This window comes from Triturus cristatus, chromosome 7, assembly GCF_964204655.1.
Source record: "Triturus cristatus chromosome 7, aTriCri1.1, whole genome shotgun sequence".
Lineage (NCBI taxonomy): Eukaryota > Metazoa > Chordata > Amphibia > Caudata > Salamandridae > Triturus > Triturus cristatus.
In genome coordinates, this window is record NC_140590.1 from 1,141,144,966 (window position 1) to 1,141,170,993 (window position 26,028).

Consider the following 26,028-nt stretch of genomic DNA (forward strand, 5'->3'; position numbering starts at 1 on the left):
TTCACTCCAAAATGCCCTCTCTGTTTTATCCTTGCCCTTCCTGTGGCAAGAAGAAGGCCAAACTAGACTCCCACCCTGTCTGTATCCTTTGCCATCCTAATGATCACTCTCCCAAGACTTGCCAGCATTGCCAGTCTTTTTCCAAGAGAACTTTGAAGGACAGCGAGAGGATTCGCCGCTATGGACTGGCTGAGAAGGGGAAGACACCTTCAAGAGGCAGGTCTCCGGTGAAGAAGAGAAAGGAGGGAGCCAGATCTTCACTCAGAAGTAAGGTTCCAGTTTGCTCTCCTTCAGCGTTGGGCTCGGCGCCAAAAATACCTTAGTCTGCAGCGAAAACGTCGTCAAAAAGACCATCGACGGCGGGTTCGCTGTCGAGAGAACATCGGTCATCAACGAAGACAACCGGTATGTCAGATCCTCCACCGCCGTCAAACCGTCGACGATCGGTGTCGAGGAGTCGCTCTCCGTTGGTCAAGAGAGAAGTCTCCTTCGGCATTGGTTCGATGTACGACGTTGAGAGATGCTCCGCTGTCGCCGGGGCATCGGGGTCGAAGCAGGCGTCTCCGTCAACCAGGCGGCGGTCGGCGTCGAGATATGCCTCGTCGTCACCAGAGGCAAGACGTTCAACGTCGAGACTAACACCTCTGTTGACGTCAACCAGGCTACGTTTAACGTCGAGGTCTAGACCCGTATCGACGGCGAGAAAGGATTTGTTGTCGAGATCCGATGTAAGGTATACACAACGACATTCGACGCCGAGACGGCGGTCTCTGTCGACGTCAAGAAGTGCCTGGATCACCGCTCCGTTTGCTTCCATTACACACAGCATTGAAAGAGAGATATGAAAGGTCTGAGGAAACGATGTCGAGAAGGATTTCTCCGTCCATTCGCACTTCAGTGGGTTCTCCAAGGCGCTTAACATCAAAGGCGAAGTCTGTGAGGTCTAGGTGTTCAACGTCGGAACATTCAACGTCGAAACTAAAAAGGATCGACGTCGCGGAGAAGATCCCTCTTGAAAGGGTTACTAGTTTTAGTGACGCATAGTTGATCGACGTCGAAGCTCTCTCCATCGACGTCGCATCGTTCCTCGAGGACATTCAGCCTCCGAAGACCGCAGAGGGTCATCTGTTTAAGTGATGCACTCTCCCCAGGTGCTCTCAATGTCCAGAAGCTCTTCTGCTCATTTTCCAGGGCAGACAAGAAAGTCACCAAGAAGCTCTCCACAGAGACAAAAATCTCCTTTGTTGCTCCTTTCGCCACAATGGCTTCTGCCTCTTCATCAGTAGCAGAAGGAACACTCTGGCCAAGTACAGCAGCCTGCGACCTATTCTAGTCCTCTGCATAGATCTCCGCTACAACGACTGGTGCAGGAGGTGGACAGGTCTACTACTCGGACCGGAGATCACCGAGGCAGATCTACTGAACACAGGCATGCTCATCATAAACGAAGAAAAGCGCCATCATGGTCGTCTTCCTCCACTCACTCTTCAAAAAGGGACTACTCTCCTACCCTTACAGGTAGCCCTCCCTCAAGAGTGTCACCTATAGATGATGATAACACCTTCCACGATTTTCTTGCTAGAGGGGCACAGAAACCTAATATAGATATGTCAGCACCTCAAGTTTCTACAGCCATCATTTTTGAGACCCTTCATCAGCGGTCTGCGGCTGGACCATTGCTCCCATTGGTGCCCGGTCTCCTTCAGCCAGTGATGGACGTTTTTCTCACCCCATCCTAGATTAAAGCAGCTCCGGCTGAGATCCACAAAAAAGTACAAACTGGCTGCATCGGATCCTTTGTTTCTGAAATCTGATCCTCCACCGGATTCGGTTATCATTGCAGCAGCAAAGAAAACACATACTGTTGCTTCTACTTCCTCAGTTCCTCCAGACAAGGAGAGTAGAGCTCAGGATTCTTGGGGGAGAAAGGCATGCAGCTAAGCAGCATCTTCTTTGAAGGTTTTTAGCGCTGCGGCCCTGCTGGGCCGATACGACAGATCCTTATGGGATTCATTGGAGCGCTTTAAGGAGAAGCTACCAAAGGAGGATCGACAAGATTTCGCAGAGATTCTCCAAGAGGGGGTGCTGGTGGCCAACCAAGTGATCAGCACAGCAGCGGATGGAGCTTCTCTGGCTGCGCATTCATATGCACATGGAATATGCGCAAGGAGGTCATCTTGGCTGCGCCCATCTGCTTTGATACCAGAGGCTCAGCAGCGTATTTTAAATCTTCCGTTCTCTGGTAACTCCCTTTTTGTATCACATACTGACTAGGAGATGGCCAGAATGAATGCCGAATTGGATACACTGAAGGCCATCTGCCTAGAGAAGAAAAAGGAGTTCTCTTCCAGGGGATCCTCATCAATATAAATTACGTTAAATACTGATGTAAGCAGGAAGGGGTTCCGAACTTACAGGGGGGCTGAGAGGAAAAATAGGGAGGAGTACACCCTCCCAGGTTACACACTGTTCTGCCAAAAAGTACTCCCCACCACTAACTCAGAGATGAGATTATGAGTTAAATTAGAACAGACCTAGAGTTTTCAGATGTTACGACCCCTAAATGAAGATTGGAACTGGACACCACTATTCATTGGGGAAGGAGGCAACTCCTTTTGTTTTATATTCCCTCACACACCCTAGTGGTGTCATGCTTCATCATCGGGACACCTCGACCCCTATAAGTCGAGGTGGGCTTGACCATATCTCAGGGAGCTCTTATGAAGATGTTTTTTGGCCAGGGGGATAAAGATTACAAGCCACAGCAGTTCCCAGTATCCCTTTTATTCTTGGAACTGTCAGTGGTGAAAATAAAATACAATGTTAGGGTCAAGATGGGATATTATGGTCCTAAGACCCTATAGCCAACATGTTTCAGTCCTGCTAGGCCCCATAAAGGGTGCTGGACTTTCTTCAGGGCGGAAAAAATGCCCACTGGATTAGTTTAAGGCAGAAGAATTCCCTGCACTATTCAGGATGAGGGCGACTAACACTCCTCATTTATTCTTATAGACTGATTGGTCTTGTATTTCACTCCCTCTAGGTAGAGAAACAAGGAGACAAAAAAAGGAAAAGAAAAAAATAAAAAAGGGGGGGGGAAGAGACACCACATATAGTTACATATGGAGTTCCAGGTAAGTTCATGTCTGCAGGCGTGCTTTTCAACTTAATCAAGGTGAAAACACCAGACAGTTCTGGGTGGTGGGTGAAAAAACACTCTGATTTTCTCACACGTACTTATTTGTGTGTTACCCGGTTTTTTGTGGCGGCTATATGCCGCATCCTAACTCCTTTTATTCCTAGGTGTAGGTCTATAGATAACGTACTAGCACCTGTGTAATTCTCTTGTGAACAAACACTATAAAATGTGCAAAAAACGCCGTGGTTATTTATAAACATCTATATATATATCTCTGTACATGTAACATGATCGCGTGATGACATGCTCACCATTCGCGCTCTTACGTACATATATGCTTTCTCACTCTCTCAGACATGCATTCTTACCCCGTTTTTTGAGGGGTATCAACTCCAAGTGGAAGACTACCGTAATTGGGGTAGCCCTGTAGTCAAACACTTCGTGATCGTAAGCGTAAGTATCAAAGCCCCAATGAGATGTAAGTATCCCCGTTAGTCATGAAGGGATGGTCATCAAGTGAGCGTACATATAGAGAGACACACAAAAACACAAACAAAAAGACAGAGTCTATTTGGAGTCATGTTCGGCGCTGGATCCCGCGAGGGGACCAGCTCTCTTCTCATACCTTAGCGTTGTGGTCACTCAGCAGCATTTACTCACGCCATCAAGGGTCCTGCCCCTCGTAACAACCTATTCGGTGGTGGTTCCACTGCTTGGAGTGCTGTTCAGGTTCTTTTGGACGCTTTTAATCACCACTTCGCTACTGACTGTTGCCCCGCCTACTTCCGTATCCTGTCTCCGAATCCGTCGACTCTCCTGGAGACTCATAGGAAATGTAGTTGTGGGCTTGGTGCGTGTCTGTTGATTTTTTCTTAAAGAGTTTTTTTTTTTAAACGAAACTTTATCACTATAATGATGTGTGTTTGCCGATTCCTAATATCGATACATATCTCACATAAGTGCATCAGAGGCGGTATGGGTGGCAAAATAGCCGGCGCAATTACCGGTTATAACTACAGATGATCAGTATAAATCCATATGCCTGGACTGTCTGACGAGAGTGTGTAATCTCGATATGTCTCGAGCTACTCGGATTTGAGAGTTTGGTTGAAACTTCGGAAATATGTCTCATGGGATACCCGTAGGGGGCCACCACCTGGTTTTTCAATGGTCCAGTCAATAGGCTAGTTGTTAGATCAATATTTGTATATATCTCTAATACATAACCACCCACGACACCCAACCTGTTCGCGTCGGTGGAGGCGCAAAAGATATTGGTCTTCAAATAAAGATAGATAAACAATTGATCTAGCCATTGGTTGCTACAGGGCAGACTCCTACTCACTCACTAGTATACATTATTTTTGGTTACAAGTCAGGGTATGGCTATATCTATGAGGTTTGAATGTGGGGTTATGTTTCGGTTGTACTATTCATTCTGAGTATTACCTCTGAGTAAGTTGGTTCCACGGTATTGAGTCGTTTAATCCAATAATGTGGGTTTTAAGTCTATATACCCATCGTTGTTCACGTTCTAATAGGGTTTTAGACATATCGCCGTCCCCATTTACTTTCTCAATGATTGTCCACCACAAATCTGAATCTGTGTGTTTCTGTTCTATGTAATGTGCAGTCAATTTGGTAGATGTGATAGCCCTTCTGATCGTGCTCCTATGCTCACATATACGCACTTTGATTTTTCTTCCTGTCATTCCCACATACATAAGTTGGCAGGGACATTTTATCAGATAGATGACATTATCAGTATTACAATTCGTGTGTGATCGCTGTTCCCACGGGTATGACATTCCCAGATCTATTTCTCTAGTTTGTTCTGTAAATGGGCACACCACGCAAGTCCCGCATGGGTAATGTCCAGTGACCATTGGTAGATTCCATAGTGTTGTCTCTTTCCTGGATTGTGTCTTTGGTTTCTTCAAATCTGTATGAACGAGAGAATCCCTCAGACTTTTGTTCCGTTTAAAAGAGAACATTGGCTTCTCATATTTCAGTTGATTGGACGTGAGAACTGTCCACTTCTTGTTGATAATTTTTTTGATCTCGTTGGATGATCTGTTATAAGTGGTAACACATATGAGAGTATCTGGTTCTTCCTTCGGGTATGTCTCAAGTAGGGCCTCTCTAGGTGTATTACGAGACCGTTTCTTCGCATTTTCAACAATCTTTCTGGCGTACGATCTTTCATATAGTTTCTTCGCCAGATTATCCGCTTCTACTTTGTATTCATCCAGATCGGCACAGTTTCTGCGTATACGCAAAAATTGGCCTATTGGGAGATTTTCCCTGAGCGATCGAGGATGTGCGCTATTGAAGAGCAGTAAACTGTTTTTGTCAGTGGGTTTGGAGAATAAAGAACTGGTGATTCCCCCATTTTTTGCACTTAACTTTACATCAAGGAAAGATATCTGATTTTGGTTCGATGTCATAGTAAATTTCAAATGTGGGTTGAGTTGGTTAATCCACGTGTGGTAATTGGTCAGTGTATCAGTATTCCCTTCCCAGATTACCAAGATATCATCTATATATAGCCACCACCCTTTGATATTCTTGGTATATGGGTTGGTGGTCCATATATGTTCCTCCTCCAGATGCCCTACATAGAGACATGCTATGCTGGGAGCAAATGTGCTCCCCATAGATGTACCGTGTGTTTGCAGGTATAGTTGATCCTCGAATCTGAAAAAGTTCTCTTTCAATGCCAGACTCATGAGTGTGATAACCCAGCTTATTGGTGCATCCCAGGTCCATTCTCCTTGCCGTAGATATGTTTCAATCACTCTGATGCTCTCATCTTGTGGAATGCTGGTGTATAATGCTTAAACATCCAGACTTACCAACATGTTCTGTTTTGGATCGTATGTGACATCCCGAAGGACGTTCAGTAGATGTTTTGTGTCTTGGATGTAGGATTTTATTTGGGTCACCAGAGGACGGAGAAACCAATCCGTGTACTTAGACAGTGGTTCCAAAAGGGAACCTATCTCTGACACAATGGGTCTCCCTGGTGGTGGTATTCTTCCTTTATGGATTTTGGGTATTGTGTAGAATATGGGTGTTCTAGGATCATCACAGTTCAGGAAATCCTGCTCCTTCTTGTTTATCCACTTTTGTTTCAGTGCCTCTGTTGTAAGAGTGTTTATGGTTTTCTTGAGTCGAGCTGTAGGATCTCTGTGGATGGGTTTGTAAAATTTGGTATCTGCTAACAGGTTGGTACAGGCTGATCTATATGCTGAAATGCTCTGTATCACTGTTGCTCCACCTTTGTCAGCTGGTTTACTAACCACATCGGGTCTTGTACTTAGTTGTTTTAGAGCTATTCGTTCCCTCTTGCTCATGTTGTCAAAACCTCCGCCCTGCGTGGGTAGATTTTCAATCTCATTTGATACTGCATCTTCAAAAGCTAATACTTCCGGGGGCATCATTGAGGATGGAGGGAAGAAACTGGACTTCGTTCGTAACGATGTATACCTATGGTCTTCAATAGGTCGATCAGATGCTGCAAAAAATGTTTTTAATCTTATCTTCCGAAAGAATTCACTTAATTCGCATCTTATCTTGAATTTGTCAAGATTCGTGGTAGGTACAAAACCAAGGCCTTTATTCAAGACTTTTCCTCTGTCTTGAATAAAGGCCTTGGTTTTGTACCTACCACGAATCTTGACAAATTGAAGATAAGATGCGAATTAAGTGAATTCTTTCGGAAGATAAGATTAAAAACATTTTTTGCGGCATCTTATCGACCTATTGAAGACCATAGGTATACATCGTTACGAACGAAGTCCAGTTTCTTCCCTCCATCCTCAATGATGCCCCCGGAAGTATTAGCTTTTGAAGATGCAGTATCAAATGAGATTGAAAATCTACCCACGCAGGGCGGAGGTTTTGACAACATGAGCAAGAGGGAACGAATAGCTCTAAAACAACTAAGTACAAGACCCGATGTGGTTAGTAAACCAGCTGACAAAGGTGGAGCAACAGTGATACAGAGCATTTCAGCATATAGATCAGCCTGTACCAACCTGTTAGCAGATACCACATTTTACAAACCCATCCACAGAGATCCTACAGCTCGACTCAAGAAAACCATAAACACTCTTACAACAGAGGCACTGAAACAAAAGTGGATAAACAAGAAGGAGCAGGATTTCCTGAACTGTGATGATCCTAGAACACCCATATTCTACACAATACCCAAAATCCATAAAGGAAGAATACCACCACCAGGGAGACCCATTGTGTCAGGGATAGGTTCCCTTTTGGAACCACTGTCTAATAACACGGATTGGTTTCTCCGTCCTCTGGTGACCCAAATAAAATCCTACATCCAAGACACAAAACATCTACTGAACGTCCTTCGGGATGTCACATACGATCCAACACAGAACATGTTGGTAAGTCTGGATGTTGAAGCATTATACACCAGCATTCCACAAGATGAGAGCATCAGAGTGATTGAAACATATCTACGGCAAGGAGAATGGACCTGGGATGCACCAATAAGCTGGGTTATCACACTCATGAGTCTGGCATTGAAAGAGAACTTTTTCAGATTCGAGGATCAACTATACCTGCAAACACACGGTACATCTATGGGGAGCACATTTGCTCCCAGCATAGCATGTCTCTATGTAGGGCATCTGGAGGAAGAACATATATGGACCACCAACCCATATACCAAGAATATCAAAGGGTGGTGGCTATATATAGATGATATTTTGGTAATCTGGGAAGGGAATACTGATACACTGACCAATTTCCACACGTGGATTAACCAACTCAACCCACATTTGAAATTTACTATGACATCGAACCAAAATCAGATATCTTTCCTTGATGTAAAGTTAAGTGCAAAAAATGGGGGAATCACCAGTTCTTTATTCTCCAAACCCACTGACAAAAACAGTTTACTGCTCTTCAATAGCGCACATCCTCGATCGCTCAGGGAAAATCTCCCAATAGGCCAATTTTTGCGTATACGCAGAAACTGTGCCGATCTGGATGAATACAAAGTAGAAGCGGATAATCTGGCGAAGAAACTGTATGAAAGATCGTACCCTAGAAAGATTGTGAAAATGCGAAGAAACGGTCTCGTAATACACCTAGAGAGGCCCTACTTGAGACATACCCGAAGGAAGAACCAGATACTCTCATATGTGTTACCACTTATAACAGATCATCCAACGAGATCAAAAAAATTATCAACAAGAAGTGGACAGTTCTCACGTCCAATCAACTGAAATATGAGAAGCCAATGTTCTCTTTTAAACGGAACAAAAGTCTGAGGGATTCTCTCGTTCATACAGATTTGAAGAAACCAACGACACAATCCAGGAAAGAGACAACACTATGGAATCTACCAATGGTCACTGGACATTACCCATGCGGGACTTGCGTGGTGTGCCCATTTACAGAACAAACTAGAGAAATAGATCTGGGAACGTCATACCCGTGGGAACAGCGATCACACACGAATTGTAATACTGATAATGTCATCTATCTGATAAAATGTCCCTGCCAACTTATGTATGTGGGAATGACAGGAAGAAAAATCAAAGTGCGTATATGTGAGCATAGGAGCACGATCAGAAGGGCTATCACATCTACCAAATTGACTGCACATTACATAGAACAGAAACACACAGATTCAGATTTGTGGTGGACAATCATTGAGAAAGTAAATGGGGACGGCGATATGTCTAAAACCCTATTAGAACGTGAACAACGATGGGTATATAGACTTAAAACTCACATTATTGGATTAAACGACTCAATACCGTGGAACCAACTTACTCAGAGGTAATACTCAGAATGAATAGTACAACCGAAACATAACCCCACATTCAAACCTCATAGATATAGCCATACCCTGACTTGTAACCAAAAATAATGTATACTAGTGAGTGAGTAGGAGTCTGCCCTGTAGCAACCAATGGCTAGATCAATTGTTTATCTATCTTTATTTGAAGACCAATATCTTTTGCGCCTCCACCGACGCGAACAGGTTGGGTGTCGTGGGTGGTTATGTATTAGAGATATATACAAATATTGATCTAACAACTAGCCTATTGACTGGACCATTGAAAAACCAGGTGGTGGCCCCCTACGGGTATCCCATGAGACATATTTCCGAAGTTTCAACCAAACTCTCAAATCCGAGTAGCTCGAGACATATCGAGATTACACACTCTCGTCAGACAGTCCAGGCATATGGATTTATACTGATCATCTGTAGTTATAACCGGTAATTGCGCCGGCTATTTTGCCACCCATACCGCCTCTGATGCACTTAGGTGAGATATGTATCGATATTAGGAATCGGCAAACACACATCGTTATAGTGATAAAGTTTCGTTTTAAAAAAAAAAACTCTTTAAGAAAAAATCAACAGACACGCACCAAGCCCACAACTACATTTCCCATGAGTCTCCAGGAGTCTCGACGGATTCGGAGACAGCATACGGAAGTAGGCGGGGCAACAGTCAGTAGCGAAGTGGTGATTAAAAGCGTCCAAAAGAACCTGAACAGCACTCCAAGCAGTGGAACCACCACCGAATAGGTTGTTACGAGGGGCAGGACCCTTGATGGCGTGAGTAAATGCTGCTGAGTGACCACAACGCTAAGGTATGAGAAGAGAGCTGGTCCCCTCGCGGGATCCAGCGCCGAACATGACTCTAAATAGACTCTGTCTTTTTGTTTGTGTTTTTGTGCGTCTCTCTATATGTACGCACACTTGATGACCATCCCTTCATGACTAACGGGGATACTTACATCTCATTGGGGCTTTGATACTTACGCTTACGATCACGAAGTGTTTGACTACAGGGCTACCCCAATTACGGTAGTCTTCCACTTGGAGTTGATACCCCTCAAAAAACGGGGTAAGAATGCATGTCTGAGAGAGTGAGAAAGCATATATGTATGTAAGAGCGCGAATGGTGAGCATGTCATCACGCGATCATGTTACATGTACAGAGATATATATATATATAGATGTTTATAAATAACCACAGTGTTTTTTGCACATTTTATAGTGTTTGTTCACAAGAGGATTACACGGGTGCTAGTACGTTATCTATAGACCTACACCTAGGAATAAAAGGAGTTAGGATGCGGCATATAGCCGCCACAAAAAACCGGGTAACACACAAATAAGTACGTGTGAGAAAATCAGTGTTTTTTCACCCACCACCCAGAACTGTCTGGTGTTTTCACCTTGATTAAGTTGAAAAGCACGCCTGCAGACGAACTTACCTGGAACTCCATATGTAACTATATGTGGTGTCTCTTCCCCCCCCCCCCCCCCTTTTTTTTTTTTCTTTTCCTTTTTTTGTCTCCTTGTTTCTCTACCTAGAGGGAGTGAAATACAAGACCAATCAGTCTATAAGAATAAATGAGGAGTGTTAGTCGCCCTCATCCTGAATAGTGCAGGGAATTCTTCCGCCTTAAACTAATCCAGGGGGCATTTTTTCCGCCCTGAAGAAAGTCCAGCACCCTTTATGAGGCCTAGCAGGACTGAAACATGTTGGCTATAGGGTCTTAGGACCATAATATCCCATCTTGACCCGAACGTATTTTATTTTCACCACTGACAGTTCCAAGAATAAAAGGGATACTGGGAACTGCTGTGGCTTTTAATCTTTATCCCCCTGGCCAAAAAACATCTTCATAAGAGCTCCCTGAGATATGGTCGAGCCCACCTCGACTTATAGGGGTCGAGGTGTCCCGATGATGAAGCATGACACCACTAGGGTGTGTGAGGGAATATAAAACAAAAGGAGTTGCCTCCTTCCCCACTGAATAGTGGTGTCCAGTTCCAATCTTCATTTAGGGGTCGTAACATCTGAAAACTCTAGGTCTGTTCTAATTTAACTCATAATCTCATCTCTGAGTTAGTGGTGGGGAGTACTTTTTGGTAGAACAGATCCTCCTCAATAGTCATAAGCATTAGAATATTCCCGCCCATGTGCGGGATCCCGGAAACAGTATATTATATGTGCCCCACATATATATATCCATACATATATACCTATATGTATACACAAGCAATTGCAGCCCATAACACCCTAGAGCTGAATCATGCTGTAAGGAATTTCCACTATACATAAGAAAATAGCATTATAAACACGAGAAACAACATTATAACTTGTTTGGAAACTGTTTTAATGCTTAGAAAACAGCAGAAATTCTTAGAAAACACTGAAAGCATAGGAAGCTCCCAGGCTGTATTGCAAATACCCAGTCTAAAAAGACTGAAAAGCTAACTAATAGCTGCATAGCAAAAAACTGACACCGTGCCTTTAAGGCACACCTGACCCCCACCTTCCCATCATGCCTCAGGGGTGGCAGTTAGGTCAGTTGTTCTTTCCGGCTCCTTCTGGAAGGATCCTGGCAACAGAGCTCCACTTTTTTCAGAGTTTGTAAGAAAATATTGTCTGTTTTTCAACTGTTTTTTCCCTTACTTCGACGTTTTACATCTAAGTCAGTAAGAGGCTGTCTTTTTTAGGCAGTTTTGGGCATTTTTTCCAACTTGAAATGCCTTCTCTTTTCGATCCTTGCCCTGCTTGTGGCAAGAAGAAGGCCAGGACTGACTCTCATAGGGTCTGTATCCTGTGTCTACCGGAGGATCATGATTCCAAGACATGTACTCACTGCCAGAGCCTGTCCAAGAGAACTTTGAAGGACAGAGAGCGAATTCGCATTTATGGCCTGGCACAACCATCCAGAGGCCGATCTCCGGTGAGGAAGGGCTCCAAGAGGCCTAGAGATACATCTAGGAGCAAGTCCTCTCGTCCTTCCGCCTCAGCGTCTGGATCGGCGTTGAGGAAAGATGTTCCGGTAGGTCGTGTTTCCAAGAAGAGACTTTCGACCGCTGGCTCGCCGTCGAGAGCAGGTACGTCGTCGAAGTCCAGACCGCCATCGTCAACTCGGCGTCGAGATCTAGAGCCTCTCCGCCGTCGTCAACCCGGCGACGATCGGCGTCGAGATCTAGAGCCTCTCCGCCGTCGTCAACCCGGCGACGATCGGTGTCGAGAGACACCACCCCTCCGCCGTCGTCAACCCGGCGACGATCGGCGTCGAGAAGCAGGGAACCTCCGCCGTCGTCAACCAGGCGACGATCGGCGTCGAGGAGCAGAGAACCTCCGCCGTCGCCAACCCAGCGGCGATCGGCGTAGAGGAGCAGGGAACCTCCGCCGTCGTCATCTCGACGACGATCGGCGTCGAGGACCATGGACCCTCCGTCGTCAACCAGGCGACAACCGGCGTCGAGGAGTGTCACCCCTCCGTCGTCGAGGGCACGATCCCCTCCGTCGTCGAGGCTCCATCAGCGTTTGACGTCGAGAGAGCAGAATCCTCCGCCGTCGTCCTCCAGACGGCGTTCGGCGTCGAGGTTGGAATCCGCGTCGACGTCGAGAGTGGCAGCATCTCCGCCGGCGTCCCCACGGCGTTCGGCATCGAGGGAGAGAGGGCCTCCGTCGTCGGCTTCACATCGCCGTTCGACGTCGAGGCGGCATTCTTCGCCCACTGACCATGGCCGCCGGTCCACATCGAGGCGTCGTTCGACGTCGAGAGAAGAGTCCCGGCGAGAAAGAAGGCAACGCCACGGATCGACGTCAAGACCACGCTCGATGTCGAGACAGGCCTCGGGCAGGTCGGTGGTCCTGGTGACAGTCGGCTTCGCACCATTCCTCCTCTCACTCAGGGGCATCTCCACGACCGGCAATTCCACAAGAGCCTGCCAGCCAACCCCGTAGGTCTTCCCCTCAGACTCAAGGGACCAATTCTATGTCGCCCAGATGGCTGCTACCAGCACATCATTGGCAGGACTCAGGGGCTACAAGGAAGCTGCGGGAATACGTCAGTCAAGTGCATGACTCTCCGCTGCAACGGCTGGTGGCGGCTGTGGACAGAGCTAGTCCCCCCAGGCCAGCACGTCAGAAGTCGCCGGACAGCAGGCGACGCAGATCGCGCTCCCCCAGGCGGGAGGGGCGTTCATCCGGATCACGGGCTCGTGATCATCGCCGGGAGCGGAGGTCACCATCATCGTCCTCTTCCTCGTCCACCAGGTCCTCCATCAGGGACTATTCACCCACGCTATCGGGCAGCCCAGTGTCCAGGGTCTCGCCCATAGACGACATCAACACCTACCAGGAGGTGCTGCAGCGTGGAGCGCAGAAGTTGGGGATTGAGATGTCAGTCCCCCAAGTCACCACGTCGGTGATTTTTGAAACACTTCACCAGAAGTCTGCCTCTCGTCCACTGCTGCCTTTGGTCCCAGAAATCATGGAACCAGTCATGGACACCTTCCTCTCCCCGGCGACCGTCAAAGCGGTCCCGGCTCGTATCCTCAAAAAATACAAGCCAGCTACCTCTGATCCTGTCTTTGTGAAGATGGACCCGCCTGCGGACTCCGTAATAGTGGCGGCTGCAAGAAAGGGTCAGACGGCGTCGGCCTCCTCTTCCGTTCCTCCAGATAAGGAGAGCAGAACCCAGGACTCCTGGGGGCGCAGGGCCTGCTCTTCCGCGGCGGCTTCCCTCAAAATCTCCAGCGCGGCGGCGCTGTTGGGCAGATACGATAGGGCTCTCTGGGACTCCATGGAGCGATTCAAGTCCAAGCTCCCCAAGGAGGACCAAAAGGACTTCGAAGAGATTGTCACTGAAGGGGCTCTGGTGGCTAATCAGTCGATTAGCACGGCGGCGGATGGTGCTCTACTCTCAGCCCATTCTTACACACACGGTGTGTGCGCCAGGAGGTCGTCCTGGTTGCGGCTGACAGGGCTCAAGCCAGATGCACAGCAACGGATTTTAAACCTCCCGTTCTCTGGCAACTCCCTCTTCGGCACTCACACGGATGAGGAGATGGGGCGCATGAAAACTGAACTAGACACCCTCAAAGCTGTGGGCTTGGAGAAGAAAAAGGAATTCAAGTGCCGTTTTCGACCCACCCAACGCAAGGGGCTTCAACAGAGGGTTCAAACCCCTCAGTGGTCTCAGAGTAAACCCCAAGGAAAATCGCAGTTTCGAGGCAGAAAATCCGGCAGGGGCAGAGGTGGACACCAGCAGCAGTCCTCCACTACCACAAGAGGAGGAAAGTCATGAGCTGTGGCTTCCTCTACGACCGTTGCCCACTCCAGTGGGAGGAAGTGCGTCACGACATCTAGCAGAGTGGGACAGCATCACAAAAGATCGCTGGGTGCTGAATATACTGCGAAATGGATATGCGCTACGTTTTCGAGCGCATCCGAAAGACATCCCTCCAAAAAGGTCCCGTCCTCACCACCTAAAACTGCTCCAAAAGGAGGTGAGGGCCCTTCTGCAAAAACAGGCCATAGAAAAAGTTCCTCCTTCACAGGTCGGAAAAGGAGTGTACTCCCGGTACTTCCTTGTGCCCAAAAAAGATCAAGAGCACAAGTTCCGTCCGATTCTGGACCTTCGTCTCCTAAACAAAGTCATCGTCAAGGAGAAGTTCCCTATGTTGGCCCTTCACAAAATATGTCCACATCTGCAAGTCGGGGATTGGATGTGTTCGGTGGACCTCAAGATGCGTACTTTCACATTGCAATCGCGAAACATCACCGCAGGTATCTGCGGTTTGTGGTTGGAAGCAAGCATTATCAGTACAAAGTCCTTCCATTCGGACTCAAGTCGGCTCCGCGAGTCTTCACCAAATGTATGGCAGTGGTGGCGGCCTGCCTACACAAGCAGGATCTCTTCGTCTACCCTTACTTAGACGACTGGTTGCTGAAGGCTCCATCCCAGCAGCAGGTTAAGAAAGACTTCCAGACCTGTCTGAGACAGTTGCACGCTCTCGGCCTTCACGTCAACATGGCAAAGTCCGTGCAGCAGCCCACTCAGTACATCCACTACCTTGGCTCCGTTCTGGACACAAGCGTGGGAAAAGCGTTTCCTTCGGGGGAGAGACTGTCTTCAATGAAGAGGAAATGCAGGCTTATGCATCAGATGCAGAGGCCGTCAGCCCGGCAGGTAGCATCTCTGCTGGGATCCATGGCGTCCTGCATTTTTCTCATTCCCAACGCCAGACTGCGAATGAGACCTTTGCAGCAAGCTCTGGAGGACCAATGGGATCAGTCCACAGGCCGCTGGGGAGATCGAATCTCTCTCTCCCAGGTGGCGAAATCTTCCCTTGCATGGTGGACTCGTCAGGACAATCTGTTGGTGGGAGTCCCGTTTCACCACCCACTTCCGGTGCAATCGGTGGTGACAGATGCATTGCTGCAAGGTTGGGGGGCCCACATGGGGTGCCTCCAAATACAGGGTCGGTGGTCTACAAAAGAACAGGGCTACCACATAAATATGCTAGAACTTCGGGCAGTCCACCTTGCTCTAAAGGCGTTCCTCCCAGCAATCAAGGCCGACTCAGTCCTGGTGCAGACCGACAACACCACAACCATGTTTTACCTGAACAAACAGGGCGGGACTCGGTCACGCCCCCTCTCCCTGGAGGCACAGGCGATCTGGCACTGGCTGCTCGCCCGGAACCTCTCGGTAGTGGCAGTGCACCTTCCGGGGGAGTTTAATATCAAGGCAGACGCACTCAGCAGGCACTTCGAAGATCAGCCCGACTGGGTGCTGCACGACGAGGTGGTGGCAGACCTGTTCCGTTGTTGGGGTCGTCCAGAAATCGATCTGTTTGCAGACGACGAAAATTCAAAATGCCACGCCTTCGCGTCCAGATTCCACCGTCCAGGGACCAGGGGGAATGCTCTTTTGATGGACTGGTCAGGGACATTTGCCTACGCTTTTCCGCCCCTGCCTTTGATTCCGAAGGTGGTATCCAAGCTGCTCAGATCCGACATGAAGATGATCCTCATAGCTCCGGACTGGCCGCGCCAGTGGTGGTACCCGGACCTTCTCCATCTCTGTGCGGCCTCACAGGCGACTGCCTTGCAGGCCGGACCTGCTGTCCAAGATGGGCGGGAGGATTCTACATCCCAACCTTCCCTCACTGAACTTAACAGCATGGCTCCTGAGGTCCTGCAATACGGACATTTAGGTCTACCACCTGACTGCATGCATATTCTCAAAGAAGCGAAGCGACCCTCCACGAGAGCGTCTTATGCGTTTAAGTGGAAGAGGTTCTTCATTTGGTGTAGGGAGAATCACCTTGATCCTACAAAGGGGCAGGAGGACGTCATCCTTCCGTACCTCCTTCACTTAGCTAGATCAGGCTTGAAGTATGCATCCATCAGGGTCCATTTGTCTGCCTTTACAGCTTACAGGAGGTCTTCCAGTCAACCTTCCTTTTTCCAGATGCAGGTGGTCAAGGACTTCTTGCAGGGGTTGAAGAAAGTTTACCCCCCTGTTCGAAACCCTTCTCCTCCATGGGAGTTGAACTTAGTGTTGTCCAAGTTGATGGGCCCACCTTTTGAGCCGATCCACAGAGCTTCCTTACAGCATCTGTCGTGGAAGGCCGCTTTTCTGGTAGCCATTACATCGGCACGCAGAGTAAGCGAAATCCAGGCTCTCTGTACTAAAGAGCCGTACACAGTTTTTCACCAGCACAAAGTGGTCTTAAGGGCACATCCATCTTTTCTCCCTAAGGTAGTGTCTGATTTTCATATTAATCAGTCCATTTCTCTGCCATCCTTCTTCCCGAATCCAGCGACCCCGGCTGAGCGGTCGCTCCACTCCTTAGACCTCAAGAGGGTACTTAAATTCTACCTGGCAAGTACCAGAGGCATTAGGAAGACGGATCAACTGTTTGTCAACTATGGCGCCATGAGAACAGGCTTCCCAGCAGCTAAGCGATCCATTTCCAGATGGATTGTTTCCTGCATTACCCTAGCCTACCAGCTGGCGAAAAGGCCCTTACCTTTGGCCCCTAAGGCTCATTCTACTAGGGGGAAAGCGGCCACAGTAGCTTTCTTGCATGACGTTCCAATGGCAGAGATCTGCAAGGCGGCCACTTGGAAATCGGTTCACACCTTTACCAGGCACTACTGCCTCGAATCCGATTCCAGGGCGGACGCCCAAGTAGGCCAAGCCTCCTTGAGGAACCTGTTTGGGTAGCGGGGTCTATCTAAGCATACTGTTCCTTCTCTGTTTTTCTTTCCTTTGCCCGCAGAGGGATGAGGTGAGGCTCGCTATTCTATTCTAATGCTTATGACTATTGATGAGGATCCCCTGGAAGAGAAGGATTAGTTACTTACCTGTAATCCTAGTTCTCTTCCAGGGGTATCCTCCTCAAAGTCATAAGCAACCCTCCCGCCTCCCCGGGCAAAGGTGTGATAGTTTTCAGAGGTTATTATTTCTTTGTGCCATGACTTTTCAGTCTCTGCAAAGAACAACTGACCTAACTGCCACCCCTGAGGCATGATGGGAAGGTGGGGGTCAGGTGTGCCTTAAAGGCACGGTGTCAGTTTTTTGCTATGCAGCTATTAGTTAGGTTTTCAGTCTTTTTAGACTGGGTATTTGCAATGCAGCCTGTGAGCTTCCTATGCTTTCAGTGTTTTCTAAGAATTTCTGCTGTTTTCTAAGCATTAAAACAGTTTTCAAACAAGTTATAATGTTGTTTCTCGTGTTTGTAATGCTATTTTCTTATGTATAGTGGAAATTCCTTACAGCATGATTCAGCTCTAGGGTGTTATGGGCTGCAATTGCTTGTGTATACATATAGGTATATATGTATGGATATATATATGTGGGGCACATATAATATACTGTTTCCGGGATCCCGCACATGGGCGGGAATATTCTAATGCTTATGACTTTGATGAGGATACCCCTGGAAGAGAACTAGGATTACAGGTAAGTAACTAATCCTTCAGGCTTTGCTACAGGCCTTATAATCCTAAGAACTACCAACAAAGGGTTCAAACCCCTCAATGGTCGCAAAAGCAACAATCTAAGTCGCAGTACCAAGGCCGTCGTTCCTCTAGAGGCAGAGGTGGACATCAGCAGCAATCCTCCTCCACATCCAAAGCTCCAGGCAAGCAATGAGTTCTCGCTTCCTCTAGCATAGTTGCTCACTCCAGTGAGAGGATGTATCTCAAATTGCATTACAGAGTGGCGCAACATCACCAAAGATGAGTGGGTGCTAAATATACTGCGCAATGGGTATGCACTACGTTTCTGCGCACCCCCACGAGACATTTCTCCAGTAAGATTAGGTCCTCACCACCTGGATTTGCTACGTCAGGAAGTGTCGGCCCTTCTAAAGAAACTAGCCATAGAAGAGGTCCCTCCTGCTCAAAGGGAAAAAGGAGTGTTCGAGCCATATGAGCTGCAGATCACACACTTCGCATAGATCAGCATCTGGTGTTGAGCCCGGAGGTTTGCACTTGTTTTTGTCGTGGAAAAGTCTTTGGAAGTCACAGGATAGGTGTCTACTCCTTTGGACTATAGTGCGCATGGGCATCTGCTCCATCTTCAGATTGTTTTTTTCCGCCATCGGATGTGTTGTCGCGCTCCAGTTTGGAACCGTTACTGATTCCACTTTCGGCACGCAGTCCTTCACCCTTTTGACGGTATTGTCTCGATCGCGAACCCTAATCGTCGCACATCTCTCCAAATCCAAGTCCTTGATTCCGATTGTCGTCGAAGGCGTTTGGGCCTACCTGGGCCTTAGCTTCTTGCTCATGGAAAGGACGCCATTCACGAAGTGTCCTCAATGTGGCTCGAAGTTTCCCCACACCGATCTGCATGAGGTGTGCAGCCAATGCCTTTCACCAGAGCACGAGGCCAGAGACTGTCCAGCTTGTGCCTCGTTCCGCTCTAAGAGGACCATTTGGGACTGACTTGCTCGACGACCCATGGCTCGCTAGTCGACATCAATCCCCGAGGACATCTTCAAAGAGGGCGTCGATGTGCCGGAGCGAGAGCGGGTCGAAGAAGGCCTCGTCTGTGCCTCAGAAGCTGATGACTCCGATTCAGCGGGTCGTAAGTAAAAACGTCGACCCCCCCCCCCCCCTCCCCCCCCCCTCCCTCCTCCCTACACCCATCGAAAAAGGCTTCGGTCACACCTTCACCTTTGGGCCCAGGTTCACACCGAGAGACTGCTTCCCATGCCTCGCCCTTGGGCCCGGCGAAGAAGCCTACTAAGCCTTCAGGTAGCTCAGGCTCGAGTCAGCCTGCCGTTGGTACCAAAACACAATCACCGGCACCAAAAAAGAAACTGCCCTATGCTTCCGCGCCGACAGTTGCTTCCACATCCAAGCACACGGCAAAAAAACCTACAAGCACCTACTCGTCGACACCGAAAAAACATTCGGAACCAAACAAAAAAACCACACCCGAAGGGTTCGAATTCAGAGCCAAAGAAAGCCTCGGAACCGAAAAAACAACAAGTTCCACGGGCCACAGAGACTGTAAAGAAGCATGGTTCCAAACCAAAACAACACAGAACCACTACAGAGTCAGTTCCCTAAGAAGCCTACGGAACCGAAAAGCTCGGCACCGAAAGACCAACCTCCAGCAGAAGAGCTGTTTACACCAGATCCTGCTCAAAAGACTCTCGTAAGGAATCCTAAAACTGGTCAATTAACTCTTAGTTCTAGGAAAAGACCACTAGATGCGCCTGCACCGGCTCCACCACCTTAAAAGAGGGACTTTGCCACATCTCCTGTAAGAGTCCCTTCTCCAACTCCTCCACCTCCCCCACCACACCGTTCCCCTACACCATCTCCTACACCAGTAGACGATGATGACATAGGGGAGAGTCCGGACGATGTGCCACTAGGGATCCCAGTCCACCTTCTTCCCCAAACCCCTGGGATGATTATAACACGCCAGATGTCCCTAATGTTACACAGGATGACATCTATCCCTTCAGGCCTTCCCTTCCAGAGGACACCTCCAAGACGCCTTCGGGCATTCGCGCGCTCTATAAATTGATAAATCAAATCAAACACCGTGGGCTTCAACCAGCTCGTCCACAGAGCTGCCCATTACCACGGGGTTGACTTGCATACAGACTCCATAGAGCAGGATTTCCTAATGGAAACATATGACACCACTCAAAGGTCCACCTCAATACTACCTATGCTTAAAGGGGTTATTAAGCATGCACCTGAAGTCTTTAAAGATCCTGTTAGGGCTCAAGTTATTAACCCCAGGATCGAAAAAATATATAAAGCTGCCCCTGCTGACCCAGCTTATATTAAAGGCCCAGTACCCTTAGACTCCCTGGTAGTTTCCAATGCTAGAAAAGGGCCAATTCTCAGACATCAGGTAACGCTCCACCACCCGACAAGGAGTCTAAACTCTTGGACGCCTCTGGCAAAAGAACAGCCTCACTGGCGGCTAACATATGGCGCATCGCCAACACTCAGGCTCTGTTAGCCAGGTATGATAGGGCACATTATGATTAACTAGAGTCCATAATGCAGCACCTCCCAGATAAATACAAAAACAGGGCCAATGAGCTCATACTGGAGGATAAGCTTATCACCAACACCTCCAGCCGTTGCAATCTTGACGTGGCAGACACCGCCTCCAGAGCAGTAAATACAAGTGTCCTTTTGCGTAGGCATGCCTGGCTACGCATCTCGGGTTTTAAACCTGAAGTTCAAAGTTCTATCCTAACGAAGCCATTTGATCAGGAGCACCTATTTGGCCCAAATGTAGATTCAACCCTTGAAAAAATGAAAAAGGATATCGACAAAGCAAAATCTATGGGAGACTTGCAGTTGCAAGCTCCCAGAAGTTCCTTTTGTTGCTCACCTTACAAGGGCACCCCCAGAGGCTACTCCTCATACAACTCCTCCACCTCTTCCCGCCCAGTCTACATTTACCAGAGGTTACCAGAGAGGAGGCTACAGAGGCAACAATAACAAAGGCAGAGGCAAGACCAACACCCGCTCTGCCTCCACCCCTACCCAATTACTTTCCTCCACTTCCCCCATACCATTCCACTCCGGTCGGGGGAAGACTACAACCGTTTCTGTCTGTCTGGACCAACATCACTACAGACAGGTCAGTTCGACAATTAGTTAAATCAGGTTACTGTCTGGAACTTACTTCTACACCCCCACACATACCCTCCAAACAACGCCCAATGTCGGCAGAACACTTATCTCTGATAAAGCAGGAGTTGATCGCCCTCCTACAAAAGGGTGCAATAGAACCAGTTCCCCTGCACCAACAGAAAACAGGCGTTTACTCCCTGTATTTTCTCATACCAAAGAAGGACGGCTCTCTCAGGCCTATTCTAGACCTCAGACCTTTAAACCTGTACATACAATCACACCATTTTCACATGGTTACACTGCAGCAGTTACTTACTCTTCTATCACAAGGCGACTTCCTTGCTGCTCTAGATCTCAAGGACGCCTATTTCCATATTCCCATTCACGCAGCTCACAGGATATATCTAAGATTTATAGTGGACGGCCAACACTATCAATTCAAAGTACTCCCTTTCGTAGTCACAACAGCACCACGTGTATTCACCAAGTGCCTAGCGGTAGTGGCAGCCCACTTAAGAAGAGTACACATTCACGTCTTCCCATATCTGGACGACTGGATCATAAAAGCCAGCTCATACAGTCAGTGTGTACATCAAACTCACACCACTATCCAACTACTCCACAACTTGGAGTTCACAGTAAACTACGCAAAGTCTCATCTACAACCATCCCACATACAAAAATACCTCGGTGCCACAATAGACACCTCAAAAGCATTAACCTATCCCAACTCAGCCAGGATAGCAAGCATGCAAACTCTCATAACCAAATTTCAGCTTTAACACTCTCTACCAGCACAAGTGTTCATGCAGCTAATAGGCATGATGGCCTCTTGCATACTTATAGTACCTCATGCAAGACACCAGATGCGTCCTCTCCAAGAGTGCCTAGCACGCCAATAGAACCAGGATCAAAGTCAGCTAACAGATGTGGTGTTGGTAGACGGACGCAATCATCGATCTCTGCAATGGTGGAACACCAAGAACCTTTCCAAAGGGCAACCGTTCCTAGAGCCAGTTGCACAGATAGTTATGACAGCGGACGCATCGCTCTCCGGCTGGGGGGCGCACTTATTACATCACACCATGCAGGGCAGGTGGACTCCTCAACAAAAATTACTCCACATCAACAACCTGGAGCTACTAGCCATATTCCTAGCCTTAAAGGCTTTCCAAAAACAATTATCAGGCAAAGCTGTCTTAGTCCGCACAGACAACATGACAACCATGCACTACATACGGAAACAAGGCGGGACACACACTCTGCAGCTCTCTCAACTGGCACAGAGCATATGGAGATGGGCTATAACCCAGAACATCTTTCTCCTAGCTCAACATGTCCCAGGAGTCCAAAACACCATAGCAGATCTGTTAAGCCGTCAAACGCAACTGATTCACGAGTGGGAACTTCAGCCACAAGTTCTTCAGCCATTCTTTCAAATGTGGGGGCAACCAGAGATAGACCTCTTCGTCACAAACAAAAATGCCAAATGCCCAAGCTTCGCTGCCAGATATCCACACCCATTGTCCAAAGGCAATATGATATGGATGAATTGGTCAGGCAGATTTGCGTACGCCTTTCCATCTCTCCCACTCATTCCATTGGTGGTGCGCAAACTACAGCAAAATTCACTGACTCTCATCCTAGTTGCTCCAACTTGGGCCAGACAACTGTGGTACACCACATTACTGGAATTGTCTGTAGTGCCGCACCAAAAACTGCACCTCTCCCCACGCCTCCTAACCCAGAACTGTGGAGAGATCAGACACCCGGACCCAGCTCAGCTCAACCTTGCAATCTGGCTCCTGAGGTCTTAAAATTCGGTTATCTTAACCTTCCCCCTGAATGCATGAACGCCATTAAAGAAGCTAGACGTCCCATCACTAGAGCCTGCTACGCAGCCAAGTGGAAGAGATTTGTAATGTTCGAGGCATGTGGGCTGCTGAATTCATATCTGTGCATAGATCGCCGCCTAGTGTTGGGTCATGTTTGCACGTTGTTGTCCTGGAAGAGTCTTCGAAGTATCCTGGGATAGGTGACTCCTCCCCTGGACTACAGTGCGCATGGGCATCCTCTCCATCCTCAGATTGTTTTTTTCCGCCATTGGGTTCGGATGTGCTTATCTTGACTCAAGTTAGGAAAAACTTTTTACAGGCCAAAAGGCCTTTAGTTCGCGTCGGTACTGTTCCCGATCGGTATCGATAGTTATTTGTTAGTTTACTAACTTCCAGAACAACTTTTTCGCATCATACCCGACCATCGACCCGACATCGACGATGGAATCGAGGATGCCCTTCAAGCGGTGCCCTGTATGCAATGCGAAATATCCCCATGTCGACGTCCACCCGGTGTGCAACAAATGCCTTTCACCGGATCACGACGAGTCCACATGTATGGCCTGTGCCCGATTCCGATCCAAGAAGACTCTCCGGAATCGTCGAGCAGCGAGGCTCGAAGCGCAGCAAGCGGCACCGGCCCCGACTGACATCTTCAACGCCGAGGACGAAGATGTGCAACACGTGGAGAACCTACCCTCCAGCCCCGCTTCCGAACACGACTCCGGATCGGAAGACGTCGAAGAACAACTCTTTCACAGAGACGAAGCCGACACCGAGGTAGGAGACTACAATGAGGCCTTAGGGGCCGAAGAGAGTAGCTCCGGTGACGAGCAAGGCCTACCCGAACAGACTGTGGATATCCCAGTGCGTCAGTCTGTGGCTCCGGTCGAGGGATCGCCTTCGGGCCTTACCCAAGACCTATCCCGCATCCATTCGGCCCCGCCCTCTGGCCCGGCCTCGGACATTCAGCAGCAGCCTTTACTACCCAAAACGGCTGGTTTCCCTTCATCGAAACCGAAAGCCGTATCGGTTCAGCAGAAACCGAAACTGAAAGTCACACTGGTCAGATCGAAGCCCACCACCCCTTCGACGCCAGTCAAACCCGTCGGCACCGACCACACCAAACGGGACTTCGGTGCCGAGCTTGCAGCAGCCGACGTCGGCGCCGACGCACGGAAAAAGACCATCGGTACCGCCAAGCCGCCTCGGCTCCCGGCACCGAAACAATCGGCTCCGACCACAAAGGTCAAAATGGCTGCTGGATCTCACACCACTTCGAAAACAGCACCCAAGGCACAATCATCGACGCTGTCGACAGCTACTACCTCTCCTCGACTCGATGACCCCGTGGCACCGAAGAAGTCCACGCCTGCCTCAACGGAACCGGTCGGCGCCAAAGAACTGTCAGCGTTCCAGGTGCGGCAAGTTTCAGCATCCTTGCAACGCATCAAAGATAAGGCGGCCCTCCAAGACACATCAAGCTCCGAGCCGAAAAAGGCTCAAAAAGCTTCTCTGGCACCGGCCAACATCACTTTTGGCCTGCCACCATCCACGGCGCCACAACTGTTTGAAATCAGAACACGTGTCACCCACACCAGGATCACACCTGCAGAACACTCTTCTACGGAGACGTCGCCATCACACATCATCGATGCCGCAACAGGCAGAATGATGCTTCACAAGAGGAAGATAACTTCCGAGCCAGCTTTGGACTCCTACCGGATCCCACTAAAGAAAAAGCTGCCAGTGGATTCGGAACCACTTCTTTACGAGCCTCTCCATACCTCTTACCAAGATCCACAGTCCTTCTCTCCGACACACTCCGAAACAGACGTTTTGGAGGACTACATAGGTGACCACGTCCCCTACCCCGGAGAAATGGACCCTGAAGGCCAACAGGACCCTGACCAAGCTTGGGATGACTCTGTGGACTCAAACGCACCTATGGATACGCAGGACACGCAGCTATATGGTGCAAAAACGTCTCCCACAGAGGACACTGCCGCATTCAACGCCCTCATTGAACGTGCTGCGGACAATCATGGTGTTCAACTCCACTCTGACACCATTGAGGACGATTTTCTCATGGACACTTTCGCATCCTCAGAAAGACATGTTAAAACTCTACCCATGTTGAAAGGTGTCCTCAAACCAGCAAAGGACATTTTCAAAGAACCCACCAGGGCCAGAGTAATAAACCCCAGAATCGACAAAAAATATAGGTCAGCGCCTGGGGATCCTACCTATATTAGAGGACAGTTGCCTCTGGATTCCATAGTAGTCGCGAATGCTCGTAAACGGGCGCACTCGCAGACGACTGGGGATGCCCCTCCCCCGGACAAAGAGTCCAAGGTGTTAGAGACCTCCGGCAAACGGGTTGCAGCCCAAGCAGCCAACATATGGCGTATTGCCAATACTCAGGCGCTCCTGGCTCGCTACGACCGAGCGCATTATGACACACTAGAAACATTACTACAACATCTCCCTGACCAATACAAAGAGGGAGCAGAGATCCTCATCAGAGAGGGACAACTCCTCACAAACGCATCCATCAAGTGTGCACTGGATGCCGCAGATACAGCTGCCAGAGCCATAAACACTAGCGTCATGTTACGACGACACGCCTGGTTACGAATCTCCGGATTCAAACCTGAGGTGCAAAATAACATCCTCAACCAGCCGGTCAACCCAGACTACTTATTCGGGCCAGAGGTTGACACCACACTAGAAAAAATAAAAAAGGACACAGACACTGCAAAGTCCATGGGGGCTCTCCAAACGCAGACCTTTCGGAGTGGCTCCTTTCGTCGCCCCGGCAATAGAGGAGCAGGTAGAGGACAGGTGTCACAGCAAACCTACAACAAGGGCAACACCCAAAGTACCTACGATAAAAACACCAGGGGTGGATATCGTGGTTCAAGCACAAAGGGCAGAGGACGCAGGTACGGCAATACCAGATCCTTTCCCAAGAACAAACAGTGACGCCCTCTCCCTTCCTCCCGACCACACAACACCTGTCGGGGGAAGGTTGCAAAAGTTCCTGGCCATGTGGAACTCCATCACCACGGACAGGTGGGTCAAAGATATTATCAAACACGGTTACTGC

The 26,028-nt window shown here is 48.6% G+C and overlaps 1 protein-coding gene across 2 annotated transcripts in view; it reads left to right on the plus strand.

Annotated features, from left to right (window-relative positions):
* NSD1 (nuclear receptor binding SET domain protein 1) overlaps window positions 1-26,028 on the plus strand; it is a 1,235,760-nt gene that overhangs the window by 724,955 nt on the left and 484,777 nt on the right. The gene's annotated exons all lie outside the window — the stretch shown is intronic.